Source organism: Chiloscyllium plagiosum, unplaced genomic scaffold (genome assembly GCF_037043375.1).
Source record: "Chiloscyllium plagiosum isolate Xiang-an unplaced genomic scaffold, Cpla_swu_hap1 HiC_scaffold_4, whole genome shotgun sequence".
In the NCBI taxonomy this organism is placed as follows: domain Eukaryota; kingdom Metazoa; phylum Chordata; class Chondrichthyes; order Orectolobiformes; family Hemiscylliidae; genus Chiloscyllium; species Chiloscyllium plagiosum.
In genome coordinates this window covers 61,391,729-61,397,728 of record NW_028270142.1, presented here as the reverse complement: position 1 = coordinate 61,397,728, position 6,000 = coordinate 61,391,729, and positions in this window count along the sequence as shown.

The following is a 6,000-nucleotide window of genomic DNA, read 5'->3' as shown; positions in this document are numbered from 1 at the left end:
TAAAATCTGAATTCCAAAACTGCACACAATACTCTAGCTGTGGCCTCATCAACATTGTCTACAGTTTCAGTATAACCTCCCTGCTCTTAAACTCCATGCCTTAGCTAATAAAGACATTTATCCCATATGCCTTCTTACCACTTTATCTACCTGCTTCACTACCTAAAGGGATTGGTGGACATGCACACCAAGATCCCTCCAATCTTTGGTGTTTCCCGGGCTCCTATTGTTCATCATGTGTTCCCCCGTCTTGTTTGTCCCACCCAAGTGTATCACATCATATTTATTTGGATTGAATTCCATTTCCACTGATAAGCTGACCTGGCCAACCCATCTATATCCTCTTTTAATCAAAAGCTATCCTCTCCCTATATACATCACACCAATTTTCATATCATAAGTTAACTTACTGATCAACTCTCCTACATTCATGTCTAAATCAATTATATATATACCACAAACAGCAAGGGCCGCAATATTGATCCTTGTGAAACCCCACTGGACACAGGTTTCCAGTCACAAAAACAACCCTCAATCATCACCTTCTGTCTCCTGTCAATAAGCCAATTCTGGATCCAATTAGCCAAATTTCCTTAGATTCTTACCTTCGTAAGCATAGTGCAAATATTTAATGGTAGGTCAGTTGGGAAGCTATACATATATTAGTCAGGAGTCCAGTCACTCACCCGTTTGTGCTGTACTACCAGGTCTGTCAGGGGATATGCTATGGTCAGTCCTGGGGTCTGTTCAGTCCTGGCAGTCTGTTCACTGAAGTCAAGGGTAGTTATCAGGGGCCAGTGCTGTGGTGAGAAAATAGGGATGGTCAACTGTGAAATTGGAAGCAGCATGTTGGGATGCAGGCAACAATAATTGTTAAGGGAGAGCAACTAAACATATAAGGGTGGGAGATGACAAAGCAATGGAGGATATGGTTTACTTTGGGAATGGGGACTCATCAATAATCACCATCACCCCGAGTTCAATGAGGGGACAGTGCAACATGATGGTTGGCATAACTGGGGCTTGGGATAAAGTGGGGAGATGAAGAATTAAATGAAAGAATTGAGTGGGAACATGTAGAAACTGTGAACTGATGGAGTCAACAGGGAATGAGGAAGAAAGGAACATGGTAGGTGGGGAGGCGTTCCCTTAGATTAATAAATTGAGCCTGTGACTCACTGTGCCAAGCACAACCTATAATGCTTCTATCTTCTTCCAAATCACAAATGTACATAGAAATGAAAACTGGCTGTCATCATTTCCAGAATGGATGAAATCAAAATATTGTTCCTTTCTTTTTAGATGTTTCACTGGAGATGCTAGTGGAGAAAGTCAGGTCATGAGCAAAAGTGGCCTGAACAGAGAAGTTGGAAGATGTTGCCTGATTCATCCAGAAACTGAATGCAATGCAGAAGGTGGTTCAATGACTTTACAAGACCAGCAAGGATAAGAACACCTCTTCATTTTTGTATCAATGCAATAGCATTGCACCACTACACAAGAAAAGAGAGAACTATATGTCAATTTGCCTGATGTAATTGTAAATATTATGGAAAAAGCTATAATTTATTATGATAAATATGGTAACACTGGAAGAATCATGATATGATTGGGCCAAGCCAACACAGATTCATGGAAATGAAATGAAATTTTAAAAATTCATTAAGAATTTTTTTTGAGGTTGTAACTAGTCAGGTCAGGGGAGCCAGTGGATACAGCATATATAATTGTTCTAAAATTATAAAGTACTACATAAAAACATAATTATTCAAAAGTAGCATTAATTGAACTAAGAGTAATATCTTAGGATGGGTTTAAATATGATGAAGGGATAGAAAACAAAAGAACAAGAATAAAATGGGTGTTTTTAAAGTTGGCAGGCAGACAATAGCTAACAGGATAGAACAACGATCAGCACTTGGGTCTCAGTTATTTACAGTTTATAATAATAACTTAGATGAGGATACCAAGTATAACGTATCCAGATTTGCTAATGACACAAATACTAAACAAGTATTTTGCATCAGTGCTTACTGTGGAGAAGGATACAGAAGATAGAGAACATGAGGAAATAAATAATGACATCTTGAAATATGTAAATATTATAGAGGAGGAGATGATTGACATCTTAAAACACATAAAAAGGATAAATGCCAGGACCTGATCAGGTGTACCCATGAACTCTGTGGGTAGCCAGAGAAGTGCTCGCTGAGTCCCTTGCTGAGATATTTGCATCATCGATAGCCATTGAGGTGTGGAGGTCAGCTAACTTGGTGCCACTACTTAAGAAAGGTGGTAAGGAAAAGCCAAGGAATCCCCATTACAATTATTGTCCCCTGCACCTTAACATACTGCTTCCAATTTCACAGTCGACCATCTCTATTTTCTCACCACAGCATTGGCTCTTGATAAGCATCCTTTGAATGATAGAGCAATCTTGAGGGGCTCCTATTTCTTATATTCATATAAAATTATTTTTACTACCTCCCCAATCCATTCTCAACAATTTCATTCCCTTCTTTACATATTTCAGCAATCACAATTGCATATTACAACAACTCTTTGTCATTCTGAAGTCTCCCATTCCTGTCTTAGTAGTGCATAATAAAATCATAACTCATGAGGATAGCATGCTGAAAATCAGCCCCACTATTTCAGGAATCATCACAAAAGTTAAATCTTTTAAAAAGTAATGATCCCCAATTAACTAGATTTTCAGATCCAGAATGACAGATGCATGGACCAGATTTCAGTACTTAACAGGAGTTACTATCTATTATAAGTAATTAGACTCTTGCTATAATAAACATTATGAATCATTGGCATATAACTCTACTAATTAAAACTCTAATCCAGTTATAAACTTCCCTTTATGCATACACAAAAGAACAGTGACACAGAAAAAAAGGCAACATGGATTATGGATAGAGAGAAAACTGGGGAAAGAGTACAATGGTCGTTGTTCACAGGATCTGTCAGAATGCTGTTTCTTGGTCTTCATTTTTTCAGGTTCTTCCACTGGTTTGCAAAAGGCATAGAATGGCTGGTTCACTAATAAAAAGTCTCCAATTTATCAATTAAAAATCACGGTTTACAACAACTGTTGAAGGTCAGATAAACTGGTTTTCTTTAAGCTTAAAGTGTTCTTTTCTCTTCAGAGAACAGAGAAAGGCCCTAAAATGTGCTGGTCTGAAAGCTTCAATCTAACTTGTTCACAGCTCCAAGCTGTTCAGCTATCTGTAGACCAATCACATAATTGATGGCAAGCAGAACTTTGTCTTTGGTAACTGGTCCCTAATTCATAAAGCAATCTGCTATTTATTGCCAACCCGGTGCAGCATGGTAGCTCAGTGGTTAGCACTGTTGCCACACAGTGCCAGGGACCTGGGTTTGATTCCAGCCTCAAGCGACTGTCTGTGTGGAGTTTGCACATGCTCCCTGTGTCTGCATGGGTTTTGTCCAGGTGCTCTGGTTTCCTCCCACAATCTAAAGATGTGCAGGCCAGGTGAATTGGCCATGCAAAATTGCCCATCGTGCTAGCTGCATTAATTAGAGGGAAATGGGTCTGGGTACGTTATTCTTCGGAGGGTCGGTGTGGACTTGTTGGGCTGAAGGGCCTGTTTCCACACTGTAGGGAATCTAATCAAAGCTTCATTTGTACACAACTCTTCAGCATTAGTCCATCTGCTGTAGCCACGACTGTATAAACAGTGTTTACAATGAGTATCAAATTCCTTGCAATCCTCATTTTAAAACAGTTCTTTTCCTATTTCAGTCCACAATTTAGAAAGAACAATATTTTTGCTTAAAATATCAGCTATTAAACCTTCTGCTATTCCTTTCTCATTCCAGAGTATGTAGATTTGGCTTTAAGTTCATTACCTCTCCATCCTGATTCAATGTTAATTGTTCTCCACCTCACAATAAATTCACTGTATGCACTATCCTTACCCTGAGCAATTATGCAGCAACTTTCACAACATCAGTCTGCAATCAGAATACTGTCACCTACAAAAGATCACGTCATCTGCCACCTTGATACATATCTCTTTTTTCTTTCTTCAACAACATTATCAGTAGCAGGAAATTCTTGGACAAGATACTGCAGAGGAGGATAATCTTCCTGTGGATCCACCATCATGTACACCATCCCTCGCAGTTTAAATCTTCTGCACGTGGTGGTTTATGAGTTAAAGGGTCTGTGCATGTTCCAAGAAATGTGGAGATGGCCCTTATCCAGGAGAGTGTGGTCATCTTAAGGATCATTGCAGGCAGACTCTCACAACACAAATCCATTTGAATTGGATCAGGCGAAAGCTCAGCCAACTACCACGGGGTTCTGGTTGCACCATGGACAGTTTGGTAGATCAAGTAGATAAGGGGCTTGGAAATGTTCCTAATGTTCTGTAGTCTGGTCTCATGAAGATTAGAGTAATAATGGGTAATAAATACTGGACTTGTTGGTGAGATTAATAATGAAAGTGCTGATACCCAGCCCCAAGAGAATAACAATAGTGCAATGGGAGCAGTACTTCATGACCTCTCTCAGGAATTTTGCATATGTCTTCTCTCACCACTCTCTCAGCCATACCTGCTATGATTCCATCAAGTCAACTGGACCAGACTGCCTCAGCAACAGACAAGATACAGTGGTCTGGAGCCAGGCCTTCGCAAGCTCTTGCATCCAGAGGTCACCAGCCAGAAACTTATTATTGAACTCCATATGAGGAACAGCAACCTTCCATTTACTGACTCTCTAGGATACCACTCCATAGAGTTAAGGCACCTTCTTTAAAATGGTAATGAATTGGAGAAAAAAAGGCAATTATTCCGTTTGGCATTAATCATTTTGATCACACTTGGCACTACTGCCCAGGCAGTTGTTTAATAGCAGTTTCTGAGCCCTTCGTCAATGTGCCACTGTTATGGCAGTTGGTTGACCAGTTTAGTTTCATCCAAGTAGGATTGAGGGAATGAAGAATGTATCAGGGACTAATAAACAGAAGAACGCCATTCAACTTTAAAGAGTATATCTGACATTGCCTCAGTGAGGTGATCCCTCATATTTCATGCTGCAAAGTAATGACTAGGTCTCCCTATTTTGCTGCTTCACATTTCACTCTGGTTTTCCTCATCCCATGCTACTGCTCTGCCCCATTCAAATACAGACCTTAATGTAATGTGAGGTTATGTAGCACACACAAAGGTGCAGAAGACAGTCTCCAGGACAAAATGTAAGGACCATCACACCTCTCCTCCCTACAACCTGTTCAGACCCTTGGAAATCTATTGCAGCATATTTGCGATTTATTATATAATAATCTTTGTGATTCCCTAATTTCGACTATAAATTTTTTGCTGGGTTGAAATGGGGTTGCACAAACACCATTAGACATGTTACTAGGGATTAGCTATGAGTCTGCAAATAAACAGAAAATACTGGAATACTCAGAATTAACACAAAATAATCATGCACCTGAAATTTTACCTCTATTTTTCCCTTCATAGATGTTTTCCAAACTGATAAGTTTTTCTCTTTCTGTTTCTGCTTGGGATTATTTTGTCCCCCACTCTGGAACACTCCTCAAGAAGTCAAGCATTAGTATGATGGCAGATTTTTTTCAGGAAATGCATTGAGGCAATTTCTTTGATAAGTGGAGCATTGCAGCATGACTGGCAACTATACGTACACTGATAGAGGATTGTCTTGCTCTATTTACATACGCCAGTGGATACCATCCCTGTGCCCTGTGAGGTCTTAATGACCTGGAGGTCAGAGGAGACCAGAAACCACTAAAAAAAAGTCACATGCTCTTGTTTCCATTAACTGTTGTGGTCAATGGGGAAGGTGATGTCTTCTCAGACAAGCCTGGCATCAGCCACCTTCTTAACACTGGAGATTGTAATACTTGCCCTTCCCCTGTAGTAGATTAATAGAATTCAGTAGCATTAATTGCAAAAAAGTCATGATCTGACTGTACAGTGTGCACTGGCTTCCAC